At 44.7% G+C, this 16,008-nt stretch overlaps 1 protein-coding gene across 1 annotated transcript in view; it reads left to right on the top strand.

Annotated features, from left to right (window-relative positions):
- Positions 1-9,655: 9,655 nt before the first annotated feature.
- Positions 9,656-16,008, top strand: part of ube2f (ubiquitin-conjugating enzyme E2F (putative)) — a 179,205-nt gene continuing 172,852 nt past the window's right edge. The window contains exon 1 of the mRNA XM_041200601.1: positions 9,656-9,809. The gene's annotated coding sequence lies outside the window, so the exon portion shown is untranslated. The remainder of the gene's footprint in view (positions 9,810-16,008) is intronic.

Below are 16,008 nucleotides of genomic sequence, written 5' to 3'. Positions count from 1 at the left end.
AGCCTCTCCAGGCACGGGCTTTGTGAAGACATTCCTAGGCTTGATAAGACGGGGCCTCAATGTCCATTTATCTAAACAACTGGTGAGGCTCACAAAAGTTCTCAGAAGAGATAAGCAAAGAGGTGACTTCAGCCACTAGGGGACTGGAATAGAAGGGGTTTACATTGGATATCTATCCTTTGGTTATCAGACAATTGGATGGGAACAAGTGATTGGCAAGGGACACCCACCAGCCCCCTAGAAATAAGGTATATAAAAAGACACTCAGGAAGGAAGGGTTACATGGGACGACAAGAAAGCTTAAGAGATGGATGGATCTCTGCTGGCTTCGCACTAACACTGGTTAATTCAAAAAGATAGAGAGCAGAAGAGACTTCCATCACCAGCTACAGAGATCTGCTTCATCTGTCCCGTTTGTCTGATCCAGGACCAGTAAACCCTACTCGCCTGTTATGTATGGGTTGTATTTCTTTTCTGTCTGCTTATCTTGTGTATGTATCTAAACAGTTGTTTCTTAAATAAACTGTTTCAAAACACTTGTGACCTCAACTCCTTTTTGGGTGATCTGTGACTCCTAGATCAAGTCTTGCACTATTTCCTTCCAGTCTGAAACACAACTGTTCACCATTACCCACTGCTTTCTGTCCCTTCGCTAATGTTATATCCATGTTGCCACCGTCCCTTTAATCCCATGGATTTTAATTTTCCCAACAAGTCTATTATGTGGTACTTCATCAAACACCTTTTGAAAGTCCACATGCAAAAACCTCAACTGCAATAGCTTCACTCACCCTCGACTAATTCATCAAATATCTGGATCAGCTTAGTCAGGCTCAAGTTGCCATTAACAAATCCATGCTGCCTTCGTTTATTAGCCCATGCTTTTCGAAATGCCAGTTAACTCTGCCCTGGTTTATGGTCTCTGGGTACTTCCTCAACACCAGCATTAGGCTGGCCTTAACACTCTTCCCCTTTTTGAGCAGGGGGTGTAACATTTTGCAATCCTCCAGTCCTCTGGCAACACCCCCGTGCCCAAGGAGCATTGGAAAATTGTGCCCCAAGTCTGTAACCTTCCCTCAGCGATCCAGGATGCATCCCATTTAGACCAGGTGACTTTTCTACTTTCCAGGCACTGCCAGCTTTTTAATTATCTCCTCTATCTATTTTTATCTTATCCAAAACTCACTACTGCCTTCTCGTTCCCTGTAAAAGTGGCCTTCTCTGGGGAAGACAGATGCAAGTACTCATATCATATTTTAGCCATTCCGTCTACCTCCACGAGAAGTAATTTGCAGTCCCTAGTTGGCCCCCCCAGTCTTCCTTAGACTATCTTTTTTTTACTATCAATGTGTTTCTAGAAGTCTTTTGGGTTCCCTTTACATCAGCTGCTAATCCATTCTCAACTCCCTAACAGCACTGCGGGTGTACAGCAAAGAAATGGAGCAAAGCAGTTTGTGAGAACGTGAGCGAGTGCAGGAGCCGGTTGCAAATTGATTACTGATTGAAGGCAGTGTGACAGCGTGGAGAGGTGAGGCCACCCTCTAGTGGAGAGAAAGTGTAGCACAGAAAGACAATTCGGCCCGTGCTGGGGTTTATACTCCACAAGAGCCTCCTGCCACTCCTCGTCATCAAGAATTGTATGCATTTCAGGAATTCCTTCCCCTCTTTTACTCTTTATGTTATAACTAACCCTGTCTACGTTAGGACAAAAAGGAAACCAGATTAAACAGGAGGGCGAAGGGAACAGTTGGTAATGCTGAAATAGCAAAGCAGAATCTTGGAAAAACTCAGCAGGACTGGCAGCATCTGTGGAGTGGGAAACTGAGCTAACGTTAATGTAAGTAATACCGACGGTGTTGGATGAAGAGTAGGAGGAGGAGGCTCTCGTGGAGCATACACCCCGGCATGGACCAGTTAGGCCAAATTGAACGTACAGCACAGAAACAGACAATATAATTCTATACGAGTTATTGCTGACTTCCACAGTGCTCCCTCTGACTGCACCAAGTCTGGAGCAATCGCAGGTTTAGTCCACTGGCAGAGGGACTGTAAATGTTGGATGCAGTCACCTTTTCTTTCCAATAGAGGGTGGTCTCACCTCCACACTGCCTTCGATCAGTGCCCCCTGCGCTCACTCACTCATTCTCAGATTCCTTTGCTCCATTTCTTCACTGTACCTTCTCTTCTGTTTATACACAAAGGCAAGGGGGAGGGGCAAAAGAAAGCAAAGAAAAAAAACAAAACATCAGAAACTACACAGGATTTACAACACAGCTACAGGCCACTCAGCTCAGCTGGTCCATGCCGGAGTACGTGCTGTACATGGGCCTCCTTGCATCCCTCTTTGTCTAATCTTATCAACTTAACCTATTCTTTTCTCCCTCGTGTGTTTATCTAGCTTCCCCCTAACATCTACAGTATGCCAATTTGCCTCAGCTGCTCCACGTGGTAGTAAGAATTGGAAGCCTTTAAGCAAAACTTTAAAAAAAACCCGAAGTATTCTAATTGTTCTGATAGGTTTAATGGGGGAAGTGGTGTTCAAGAAAATATAAAACAAGTCTGAGAAAATGTGGAGAAAAAGAGTGTTTGGAAGTCCAAGGAGAAGCAGCAGTGGTGTTAGCTCTGCTATTCAAACTCTGGCACGCATTGGACAGTAGAGGATGATCCTGGGTGCCAGGAATAGTCTGTGCAAGAGGCTTGTGTGTAGTTTGGCTGGAAGGAAAACCAGCCTTGGTGGCCGACAAGACCATCTTTGGCCTGAGGGATCACGGGACAGTTCATTTTTCCAGATGTTGGCGAAGACATTTCTTCAAAAGTCAGATACGAGCTTTCAAAAGTGTGGTTTTGTGCATTTCTCAAAACTGCCTGGGGTGGGAGGACAAAGTATATTTTGTATGGGATATAACAATAAAAAAAAATCACCATAAGTTTTATTTCAAGATTCTAGAGATATGGGTTCAATTCTTAGTTTATCCTCAAGGTGGGTGAGGAATTTCTTTTAGAACAACCCTTATTTTTAAACAGGTGGGTAAACTTTGAAGGAAAGATATTACTCAATCAAATTTTTAATCATCGAATGATGGAGCATGCTTGAGGGGCTGAATGACCTACTCCTGCTTCTAATTTAACGTCCTTTGATAAAAGCTGGGATTTTGTGTGTCAAAGCTGCATTATATAATGTAGTTGATTCCAGGTGGGTTGCTGGAAGTGACTTTGAGGGACGTGGTCTGGGAGAAAGTTCAGGACATGGGGAAAAATGTAACAGGAATAACGTACGGGAAGATGGTGAGGACATTATCACAGGATTGTTTAGAAGAAAGATACGCACAATCTCCAGAGGAAGTAAAACGGTCTCAATTTTCCCAGTTTTCAGCTCCCAGAGAGCCAGCACAAACAGGACGAGCTGAATGGCATCCTTCTGTGCTGTAACCATTTTATGAGGGAGAAGGTGACTTTGGCCAATTAGTAAACTGCAATAAGTGAGATTTTCATGGGGTATTTAGGGAATGGAGCGAGCATTACCACACCTTCTGGTCAGCAGGCTTGTCAGAATATACACCCACAGCTGGGGATGTGGGTAAATTTGAAATACCCAAGATGGATTGAACTGCATTTTAAAATGATTCACAAACAGATTTTCACCGTGACTGTTTTACGTAAGATGGGGTGAGTCTGGGACACAGGACAAGACTTTGCCCCATTTACTCGTCTTATATCCAGAATTAAATGAACTCAAACGTTACGTTCAGCAGTTCTGCGAGGTTTTATTTTGCTGGGTGAGGGGGGAGCTGAGGAGCGAGAATGGAAATCCCATGGGACAGTATTTTGGGATTGCAGGAGAGTCTGTCCGAGACTGACGGAGCAGCAATAGACTTAACATTGAGGGTGTCCAGAGTCATGATCATTCAGTGAAGGAATGCCCAGATTTATAAGTAGAAAGCAAAAACAAAACCCGAAAAAATATTTCAAATATAGATAAAAAAGCATTACAAGACTTGATTTATTATTCTGAAAGGAATTTAAGAATGGCATTTTTTTAAGCAATTCGATAGATTAATATGTATCCTAGGAAACAAATAGAACTTTAATTCTGAAGCTAATAACTAATAAAGGGATGTTTGTGTGATACAATAGCTTAACACAAATGTTGTTAGAGCGATGATTTTAATTTCTGTGCTTAACAACTGGTTAAAGAATGTGATCATCTCATTGTAAACATGTCCAGCGGGGTTCCACAGTGATCAGTGTTGGGTCCCTTGCTGTTTGTGGTACACATAAACGACTTAGACTTGAATGTAGGAGGGTTGATCAATACGTTTGCGGATGACACGAAAATTGGTGGAGTGGTAAATAGCGAGGAGGATAGCCTTAGATTACAGGAGGATATAGACGGACTGGTCAGATGGGCTGATTAGTGGCAAATGGAATTTAATCCGGATAAGTGTGAGGTGATGCACATGGGCAGGGCAAACAAGGCACAGGAATACATGATGAATGGTAGGACCCTGGGAAGTACCGAGGATCAGAGGGACCTTGGTGTGCATGTCCACTGGTCCCTTAAGGTAGCGGGACAGGTAGTTAAGGTGATTAAGGAGGCATATGGGATATTTGCCTTTATTAGCTGAGACATAAATATAAGAGCAGAGAGGTACAGCAGGGACTGTATAAAACGCTGGTTAGGCCACAGAGTATTGTGTGCAGTTCTGGAATCCGCATTATAGGAAGGATGTGATTGCACTAGAGAGAGTGCAGAGGAGATTTACCAGGATGTTGCCTGGGCTGGAGAGTTTTAGCTATGAGGAGAGGTTGGATAGACTGGGGTTATTTTCCCTGGAGCAGAGGAGATTGAGGAGGGACATGATTGAGGTGTATAAAATTATGAGGGGCATAGATAGAGCAGATAAGGAAGGAACTTTTCCCCTTGGTGGAGGGATCAATAACTAGGGGGCATAGATTTAAGGTAAGGGGCAGGAGGTTTAGAGGGGATGTGAGGAAGAATTTTTTCACCCAGAGGGTGGTGGGAATCTGGAATTCACTGCCTGAAAGAGTGGTAGAGGCAGAAACCCTCATAACATTTAAGAAATATTTGGATGTGCACTTGCGATGCCATGGCATCCAAGGCTATGGGTCTAGTGCTGGAAAATGGGATTAGAATAGTTAGGTACTTGTTTGACCGGCGCAGACTTGATGGGCCGAAGGGTCTTTTTCTGTGCTGTAGACCTCTATGTCTCTATAGCAGTGTTGCAAATGTGTTTAACGTTGAATGATTTCAATTTAAAAAAGCAAATAAATAGTGCCTGACCCAGTTTGGTCTCGGAAACTGAGCTGGAAGACTGACAGTAAATACCAAGTGCAATAGTCTTTTCTAGCCACCAGATGGTAGTGTCAGTCCTTCACTGCCACACTGCCTGCAACCAGCAATCTCCTTGCTGTGTGCGCCTGCACTCACTCACCCTCTCGTGCTTTCCTTTGCTCCAGACGTTTGCTGTACATCATCCTACTGGTGTCCAGTCTGGCGTGAGAGAGCAGGAAGTGGCACCAGCAGAGCCAGAGTAATATTGGGGTGGGGTGGGGTGGGGGTGGGGGTGGGGGGTGTAGAACCTGAGTAGGACTGGACCAAAAATAGCTAGGGTCCATACATGTTCCCCTGGCAACATAAACATTATTGGTGAGCTGCAGGCACAAGTTTCCACATGGCATTAAGATATAGTGGCATTAACGGGGAGGCCTGACTCAAGCAATGTACTCAGAAAGGAAGGAAATAAATGGAGGGGATAGTGAAATTGATCAAAGATACAGTTACAGCACCGGAGAGGGTTCAAAGACAGAATATATCTAGCTGGTGACATGGAGCAGAATGGAAATTTTGCTGAAGAGAGGCTTTTTTTAATATTCGTTCATGGGATGTGGGCAACGCTGACTAGGCCAGCATTTATTGCCCATCCCCAATCGTCCTTGTTCAGAGGGCATCGAAGTGTCAACCACATGGCTATGGGTCTACGTAGGGCAGACCAGGTAAGGGCTGCAGATTTCCTTCTCTAAAGGACGCTAGTGAACCAGATGGCTTTTACGACAATCGGCAATGGTTTCGTGGTCACCATTAGGCCCCTTTAAATTCCAGATTTTTATTGAATTCAAATTTCACCACCTGCCGTGGTGGGATTCGAACCCGGGTCCCCGGAGCATTACCCTGGGTCTCTGGAATACATGCTATCAAATCTTTTCATCTTGCACTCATCAGGGCAACTCAAGAATTTTTCACCCATAACCATGCAAGACGAAAAGCTTTGACAGAATGCCTCTATTTTTCAGCAAAAGTCAAGTTCTGTACTCCCAAACGACTATTTGAATGCCTGTGCATAGAAGTCGTTGCACTGTTGGGTGTAACGTATAGACCAGCAAATAGTGGGAAGCAGATGGAGGAGCAAATTTGCAAGCACATTTTAGAAAAATGTAAACGCAGTGATATCTGGTTGACGACTTCAATTATTGGAATATAGAAAAAGTGTACAGGGAGAGCAATTCCTAAAATGTGTACAGGAGAACTTTCTTGATCGGCATGCTTCAAGACCAATGAGGGAGGAGGCAATGCTGGATCCACTTCTGTGTCTGAAGTGGGGCAGGTTTTAATGGGCAACAGTGATCATAACATAATCAGGTTTAGGGTAGTTATGCAGAAAGACAAGGAACAATCCAAGGTGAACGTATCCAACCAGAAGAGGGACAATTTCTGAGTTGAAAGAGGAAGTGGCTGAGGTGGACTGGACTCAAAGAGTGGCAGGTAAAACAGTAAATGAGCAATATTCAGAGAGGAGATGGTTTGGGTGCAGACTGACACATTTCCAACAATGGGGAAGTGTAGGGCATCCAAAGCTAGAGCCCCCGGAATAACCACAGACACAGAGATTTAAATGAAACAGCGAAAGGAGGCTTCGAATAAATGTCAGATTCACAAAAGAGAATCAAGCAGAGTATGTAGCTCACAAGGCTATTTTAAGCTTGAGAAAAGTTGTATCTCTCTTACTTCACTAAGGCAAGTAGAATATTTGTACTTTAACTTTTTACTTCTTGTACCTTATTTTATAAATGTAATAAAACATATTGGGTCCAAAATTCATCAGCTTCTGTTTTCGAGTGGTGATTTATGATCTGCTTGCATCCAGTCTCTCAAGCTTTGTGGTTGTCCCCTCACTTTCCTGACTGTAGCATGTAGCTGAGCGTGACATGTACTGCTGACTGGCTGCATGCTCAGCAGGGGACCCAGCAGCGTGTGAGGCTACCACATTTTTTCAGTTGGTCTTCAAATCTTATTGCAATCAGCCAGTCTTTGATGTGGCACTGCACTGACTGGTTTTGGATAAATGTACAATGGAAGGCTATCGCTGGTGCCTTTTATTGCAGGATCTTGGCCAGAGGGATGCCGAGGTGGGGTATCCCATCAAGAGGGTAAGGTGCAGCCATGCTGGCAAAGCGATTACCTCCTAAGGGAAACGGAGTCCGAGCAGGGGTTTTGGGACACCCTGTCTGGAATGAAGGGGCCCCAAATGCATCCTCCGTGCTTCTGCCTTCTCCCCCTCCAAGGTGGTCTCCAGCTGCCTGTTGGCAATGGCAACACCATCACGATGGCAATGTTGTGAATGACGCAGCAGACCACACTGAACTTGGACATACCTTCTGGCACGTATCGGAGGGCTCCCCACCGAAGCATCAGAACCGTTGCTTTAGCACGCTGAGTTCTGCTGTGTGACATTTCCTTCGGCTGCATGGCTTTCATTATACAACCATTGTTTTCGTGTAGTGGGGTAGCATGGGTGTGGGGAGGTCATCAGCCCCGGGTAGACGGGGGTGTCCCTTGTCTCTGAGCAGCCAGCCTCTGGTTGTTACTGGGGGGGGGGCCAAAGGCAGCAGACTGCCTTAAGGTTCAGACCCAGACACACTGCAACTACAACCCCCTTACCTCTTTCAGATGTGGGTGTGTGTCCTTTAAACAGCAGTAGTGGAGGGGAAAGGGGCCTGGGAGGGTGAGCAGGGGGAGCTCAGCACGTTTGACTGCATGTGATAAGTGGCACGGTCGAAATTGCTGGAACAACTGACTGATGGCACAATCTGTCCACTCCTGATGCTTCTGGTACGTGCAGGGCATGTCTACGCTTGTGGAACACGCCGGAAGTGGCTAGAAGCATGGCCCAGACTTTGGGGCTTCCAAAGCACCAGTGGTGCAATAAGCCCAATCTTGCAGCCATGTACTTTGCACAAGACTTCCTCTAGTCTTTAAGAGCGAATTTAATATGAATCATTACACTTCACTCTTATTAAACCTGAACTTTGTCTTTTTAATGAGTGTATCAACTTCCACCCACACTTTATGTGTTTAAACTTCCAGGTATTCTGACTCCCCGAAGCCCGCCCACCATCTACAAAGCGCAAGTCAGGAGTGTGATGAATACTCCCCACTTGCCTGGATGAGTGCAGCTCCAACAACACTCAAGAAGCTCGACAACATCCAGGACAAAGCAGCCTGTTTGATTGGCGCCCCATCCACAAACATTCACTCCCTCCACCACCGACGCTTCAATTCAATTCAATAAATAAAACATACCTGGAATTGAAAGCTAGCCTCAGACCACGAAAGTACCATCGACCGTGGCAGAAAATGCTGAGATGGGGGGGCGGGGCACCCCATGGAGATGGCGAGGTGCAGCCGTGCCCGTGAGGCGAGTGTCGCCCAAGGGAAGCGGAGTCCGTGCGGAGTGGGGGTTTCGGACACCCCGTCAGGGTCACCCACACCCTTTGGGGGAGGAGGGAGGAGCGGAGGGGGAGGGGGAGGGGGGTAGGGGGAGGGGGGGAGGGAGGGGTAGTGGAGGGGAGAGGGAGGGGGAGAGGGAGGGGGTAGTGGAGGGGAGGGGGGTAGTGGGGTGGTAGTGGAGGAGGAGGGAGAGGGGAGCGGTAGGGGAGGGGGTGTGGGGGAGAGGGGAGGGGGTAGTGGAGGGGAGGGGAGGGGGAGGGGGGTAGTGGAGGGGAGGGGGGTAGTGGAGGGGAGGGGGGTAGTGGAGGGGAGGGGTAGTGGAGGGGAGGGGTAGTGGAGGGGAGGGGTAGTGGAGGGGAGGGGTAGTGGAGGGGGGAGGTGTATTGGGGAGGGGAGGGGTAGTGGAGGGGGGAGGTGTATTGGGGAGGGGAGGGGTAGTGGAGGGGAGGGGTAGTGGAGGGGAGGGGTAGTGGAGGGGAGGGTAGTGGAGGGGAGGGGGAGGGTTTTTGGGGGAGGGGAGGGGAGGGGGTAGTGGAGGGGCGGGGATAGTGGGGGAGGGGGAGGGGTATTGGGGGGAGGGGAGGGGGTAGTGAGGGGGAGGGGAGAGGGTAGTGGGGAGGGGAGGGGAAGTGGAGGGGGGAGGGGTATTGGGGGGGTGGGGAGGGGGGAATCTGCCGTCCTTACCCGGTCTGGCCCCCAGCTCCCCAGCCATGTGGTTGACTCTTAAACACCCTCTGAAGTGGCCCGAGGCCTCCACACCTGGAGCCCATCATTGACTCGACGCCGGTCCTGGTGCTGCCGCCTGAGGAGGAGGAGCTAGGGGAGGGGGCGGGGCCTATTACTCCCGGACAACCGAGCGGCCGGACGGAGAACGGCGGCGCCGGAAGTGGTGGTGGCGTGGTGGCGTGGGGGCGGGGGGGTGGGGTTTATTTAGCGGTGGCACCCGCGTCTGGGTACTTCCGCTAGCGGCCTGTCGGCGCGGCCGGAGCCGGGTGAACGGCAGCCGGGAGGCACCAGGAATGGTGCGGGAGCGCTCGGTGCTGTCAGTGGCAGAGAGCCCGAGGTAAGGACGAAGCGCTTCACCACAGGCCGGCGGAAATTAATACCGTAAAAAAAAAGTCTGTTGTAAAATGTGGGAAAGATGCGCACAGCAAGATCCCACAAACAGCAATGTGATGACCAGATAATCTGTTTTAGAGGGGGAGGGGAAGGCGGGAGGGACGGGGTTTGGCGTATTGTTATGTTGATTGAGGGATAAATATTGCCCAGGACACCGGGGGGAGAACTATTGCCAGTGGAGCAGACAGGGAGTGCTGCACTGTCAAAGGTGCCAACCCTTCAGAATGAGACGTTAAACCGAGGCTCCCTCAACACTGCCCTGGTCGGATTGTCAGCCTGGATGACGGGCTCGAGTTACCCGGGGGGGTGGTTAAGCTGCTGGTTTCTGGTTAGGAAAGGGACGTGTTGGTGAGGATTGTGGCCGCATTCTGCATGCATGTTTGGGGGGCGGGAATGGATATGGCAGATCTATTAATTATTTTGTGTGTGGCCTGCATAAATGCAACCTATTCCCATCAACAACCTGCATGAATACAGCATGCTTTGATGAGGAAACACCTTCCAATGAGACTCCCAGGTGTCATTAAAAATAAGCAGGAAGCCCAGCCAAATGAGGATCATTCAGGTGAAAAACTTAATCAAAGGCGTGTTTTAAGGACTACCCTAAAGGTTTGTCGTAGATTATGGTGAGAACTCCAGAGTATGTGGCCTAGATGGCACAAGGCACTGTACTGCAATTTGAATTAGGGTAATGTAGTTTGCTGTTCTACTAAATGTGGTAATAATGTTGGTAGCAATTTTGTGTTCGTTTTTGTTGTAGCTTCGTAACCTACAAGTTCCGTCAATGGTGTGTTTGGAGCAGCATGAGCTCTGTGGGTGCTGCTATTTGACAGTACAAGTTCCATCAGTGCTTTAGTTTTGATCAGATGTGCAGATATCAGTTATGATGGGATATTATGGTGTGCTAATGGAAGATTACACCTCGATATTGGATGTTAAAACTCAGAAAGCCAGGCAGTGAAGGATAGAACACTGGAGCTTAGTCTTTATACACTCTCAAGCTTTTATTGACATGCACCTCCAACCAACTTGCAGCCTGTTCCTATCTATGAGAGCACAGGTGAATCCCTGATACCCACAAATAAACACCCAAGTGATATACCGCTGTTTCTCTTCTCTGTCTTTATATTAAAAAAAGTGCAGTTTTTATTTCATTTTGTTGTACATTTGAAGACCTCCGTACTCTGTTTAAGGCATTACATTGTGAGATGACTCTCCTCCAGAACACCCAACAATTTCTTTCTACATGCATTTCTTTTGGTATTTGACAGTAGATGACTTTAATCTACCCATTTAATTCTAGCAGTTGCTTTCTCTCTGTTATGACACAGCAGATGGTAAATGCTGAGCTGTTCAAATCCCAGATGGAAACTTGAAACAACTGTCACAACTAATTTTCAATTTGTATGTTTTGAGATGCGAGCTTTGAATTTAGTAATAATAAGACTACCGAGCCTTAAGAGGTTTTTATAAAACTAGCTTAAACATTTCTTAATAAAAGAAAAGATTGTAAGCACGTGCATATGTCTACAAACTACTGCTACAAAACTTTTAAAACTTTTAGTTAATCTGATCCCCAGTTACACTTTTGTTAAGGCAACAGTAAAACACACAGATTTTAAAAGACCCAAGCAAAGTAACCGATACGGCACCTGAATAACTTTGCACTTCTGTCTCGAAATTTGTCCAGAAACTTTAAAGGATTGTGGTCTGTATAAACAATTGTTTCTGATGTTAATTGCCATGTAAATTTCAAACTGTTGCAACGCTAACCCCAAACCCAAAGTTTCCTTTTCATTCGATGAATATCTTCTCTTTTGTACATTCACCTTTTGTGAAAAGTAGCCTATCGTTTTTTCAATTCCATTTTCATCATCTTGTATGACAATACGGCCCCAATGCCTATATCGCTCACATTAGTGGCCAACCTAAGTTGCTTGGTGTAATTGGGTATGGCCAAAACTGGTGGCATAGTTAACACGTTTTTCAAGTTGTCAAATGCCTTCTGACACTCCTGTGTCCATTGAAACTTCTTGTTCTTTTTTAATAGTCAGCGGAGCTACCACTTGGCTAAAATTTGGCACAAATTTCCAGTAAAACCCACTCATGCCCAGAAATCTTAACTTCTCATTTTGTTGTAGATACTGAGAAATCCACAATAGCCTTGCTTTTCACATCTCTTGGAGCCACCCTACCATGTCCAATGATGTGGCCTAGATATGTAACTTGCACTTTTGCAAATTCAGTTTTAGCCAAGTTCATCACCAAATTAGCTTCTTGTAATTGAAGAAACAATTCTTCCAGATGCTGTAAAGGCTCCTCCCACGTAGGACTGAAAATTATCAAGTCGTCAGTATAAACAGCACAATTTCTCAGTCCTGTAGTTACTTTGTTTGTCAGTCTTTGAAATGTCACAGGTACATTCTGCATACCAACTTTAAACCAATATAGCCCATTTAGCATCAGAAAAGTTATTTCCTTTGCTCTCTCCGATAACGGTACTTGCCAATATCCTTTTAGCAGGTCAATCTTTGTGATAAATTTTGATTAACCCACTTTCTCAATGCAATCTTCCAACCTCGGTATAGGCAATGAATCTGCTTTTGTTACCACGTTCACCTTTCAATAGTACACACACAGTCTTTGTGTTCCATCTGGTACCAGTACAACAGGCGAACTCCACTTACTGCAATTAGACTCAATGATGATATTTTGAAGCATTAAGTCAATTTCTTTCTACTTGTGATAACTTTGCAGAATTTAATCTATTAGGATGTTGCTGACGATGAAACTTCTACAGACGCATCACGTATAGCTAAACCTATCCTCCTCAACTTATTTCCACAAGTAGCTTTGTCTGACTGCAATAGCTTTTCCAAATCACTTTGACACTTGCCTGGAAGCTAATTCAATATTACATTTAAATTTTCAAGTACCCGCTCATTATCCAATTTGATTAGAGGAAAATCAGTTTTGGAAATCCTGCATTTCTACTTTCTCATTATCTGCTACCACTAACACCACCCTTTGGCCCTCTTCCCTGTCAAAGTACTTATTAAGCACATTTACATGACACACCCTCTGCTTCTTTCTTCTATCTGGAGTATTTATTAAGTAATTTAGTTCACTCAGTTTCTTTTCAATCCTGTAAAGCCCACTAAACCTTGCCTTTAATAAGTCACCCAGTACTGGTAACAAAACCAGCACTTTTTCTCTCCAGCAACAAAATTCCGAGCTGTTGCTTTCCTGTCTGCTTTCGCTTTCATCACTTGCTGTGATATCTTTAAATGTTCCCTAGCCAACTCACATGCTCTGTCCAATCTCGCTCTGATGTTTGATATGTAATCCAAGAAAGTAGATTCTGAACTTTGACCCTCCAATTTCTCATAATTTCAATGGTCCCCTTACCTCATGACCACAGACTAGTTCGAAAGGACTAAAACCAGTCAATGCATTAGGAACATCCCTAATAGCAAATAACAAGAATGGAACTCCCCATCCCAATCCTGTGGATAATCTTGACAGTACTCTCTCATCATAGTTTTTATAGTTTGATGCCATCTTTCCAAAGCCACTTGTAACTCGGGATAGTAAGCTGTTGGTTTAAATTGTTTTATCCCCAAGCCGTTCCTTAAACAGCTGTGACATAAAATTTGAACCCAGATCTGATTGTGTTTCTTTAAGTAAACCATATCTTGTAAAAAATTGTTAACTCTTCTACAATCTTCTTTGTTGTAATATTTCTCAAAGGTATTGCTTCAGGAAACCTTGTAGACATATCCATTGCTGTCAGTACATACTGATTTCCACCTTTAATCTTGGAGAGGGATCCTACACAATCAATCACGTTCTTAGTGAAAGGTTCCACAAATGCTGGAATTGGAATTAAAGGTGCTGGCTTAATCACTGCTGTGGTTTCCCTATCACCTGACATGTGCGACATGTTCTACAGAATTTGACTACATCCCTATGCAACACAAGCCAAAAAAAAGTGTTTGTACTTTCGCTTGTGTCTTTCTAATTCCTAAATGCCCCCCTGTTGGAATTTCATGAGCTTTACTCAGAATCTCATTTCTATATCCAAATAGTATTACAATCTGATGTCCCTGTGTCTCCCCCCCCCCAGCTTTAATTTGCTGAAACATGATACGGCCTCCATTTTCTCATTAAAACATTCCCCTTAAGCTAATAACATTCTGGATAGATTTTGCTTCTGTTTCTGACCAAGCTGTTTGATATAACTGTTTTATTTGCAAATCCTTTTTCTGTAACTCCTCCAACTACCTTGAGTTAAACACTTCAGCTGAAGTGTCCTCTGTTCTTTCCTCCTGAACAATGTTATCAAACACAGTGCCAGCTAATTGGACTTCAACGCCTTCTCCCTGACTTTGAATTTCCTGTTCTTCTTGTTTCAACCTTTGAGCCTGTGACCTTGTGACACAATCTGGAAACAATCCAGGATGCTTTCTCGGCAACACTTCTGTTGAAAACACTGCTACAGGCTGCTCGACTACCATAGGCATCACTCACATTTGTGATCCAGCTATATCATTACCCAAGATAAACCAAACTCCTGCAATGGGCAATTTTTCCACCACTCCAACAGTACTTTGCCTGTTTTCCACTTACTCTAAATGTACCTCCCATAAGGGAATAGGTTTAGCTTCTCCATGAGCCCCACTTATCATTACCTGTTCCTGCAATACTCCCTCTGAACAACAAATATCATAATCCCACAACATTAAGGATTGGCTAACCCCACTGTGTTTCTTAATATTTTCACATCTTTACTTACTCCACCCTGTGCACATGGAAAGACTTCCCCTTTACGCACAATATTTTTAAACATTTCTGCAATCTGCCCCTCCGAATTCTTTTGGGTAAATTGTGAACACATTCCCACTTCTATCCTTTTCTGATTTGAAAAGGTGACAGAAAAAAGGTTTAGCTCTATGAACTAACTCATAATCATCAGCCACCTGCTGCTTGCCTTACAGATTCAACTCTGTTTCTCCACATGAGTTCTCACTACCGAAGGGATTGAATCTTTTAAATTTTTCCCAAAAAAATTACTTCTCTAAGATCTGCATATGTTGTCTATCTTTAATGCCCATGTCCACTGGTAAAAATTACTTTGTTTTACTCTCTCAAACTCAATATATGTTTGCTCTCTCAAACTCAATATAAGTTTGCCCATGCTGTTTTCTCATATTCCTACATTTCTGCCTGTAGGCCTCAGGAACCAACTCATATGCACTCAAAATAGCCTTTTTCACCACATCACAATTCACCGATACCTCTTCTGAAAGCGAAGCATAAACCATGTGCTCTACCCACCAACCTGGATTGTAACCACATTGTCCAGTTTCCCTGTGACCATTTCATCTGTTTATCTATCTTCTCAAATGAAATAAAGAATGCTTCAATATCTCTTTTTCTCAAACTTTGGAAGAGCTTGTACAAATTTAAAAAGCTCCCACTGGGTTCTGATCTGGAAATAAGTCCATCCTCGCCTCTTGGTGTCTCTTTTTAACTGCCAGCATTTTAAGCTGCAATTCTCTTTCTATCTCTTTTCTCTTTCTTACCTTTCTGCCTGTTCCCTTCGAAATGCCCTACTTTTTCCTTTTCTTTTTCTGCTGCCTCTAGCTCCAATTTTTAATTTGCAACTGAGTTTGAGCCTGTCCCAGTGAACCACCCCTTGGAGAACTCAGTCTCTCAGAAATTCCTTCCAATTTCAAATGCTGTGCTATCCCTTCAATTATGTCTGATTTCCTCACTGCTGCAGGTAATCCTAATTGTAACTTACCTACCAATTCCAGCAACTTAGTTTTATTTACCTTTTGTAAACCAACCAAAGATATAACTTCAACTCCCAGGCAAGCCTTAGCAATTGCCAAAGCCATTTTGCAGTCTCACGACTACAAAAAAAACCTCACACCAACTCCTGAATTCGAAATGCTTCTCGTATTCATAGCCTTAAGATTCACCAACTCCAACCCAATCAAGGAATTTCAAATATATCCTGTAAAGAGCCCCCAAATTTTGTTATGACACAGCAGATGGTAAATGCTGAGCTGCTCAAATCCCAGATGGAAACTTGAAACAACTGTCACAGCTAATTTTCAATTTGTATGTTTCGAGAT

Source organism: Carcharodon carcharias, chromosome 12, assembly GCF_017639515.1.
Source record: "Carcharodon carcharias isolate sCarCar2 chromosome 12, sCarCar2.pri, whole genome shotgun sequence".
NCBI lineage: Eukaryota > Metazoa > Chordata > Chondrichthyes > Lamniformes > Lamnidae > Carcharodon > Carcharodon carcharias.
Note: the sequence above shows the minus strand (reverse complement) of the source record. Positions and strands in the feature narration are given on the sequence as shown.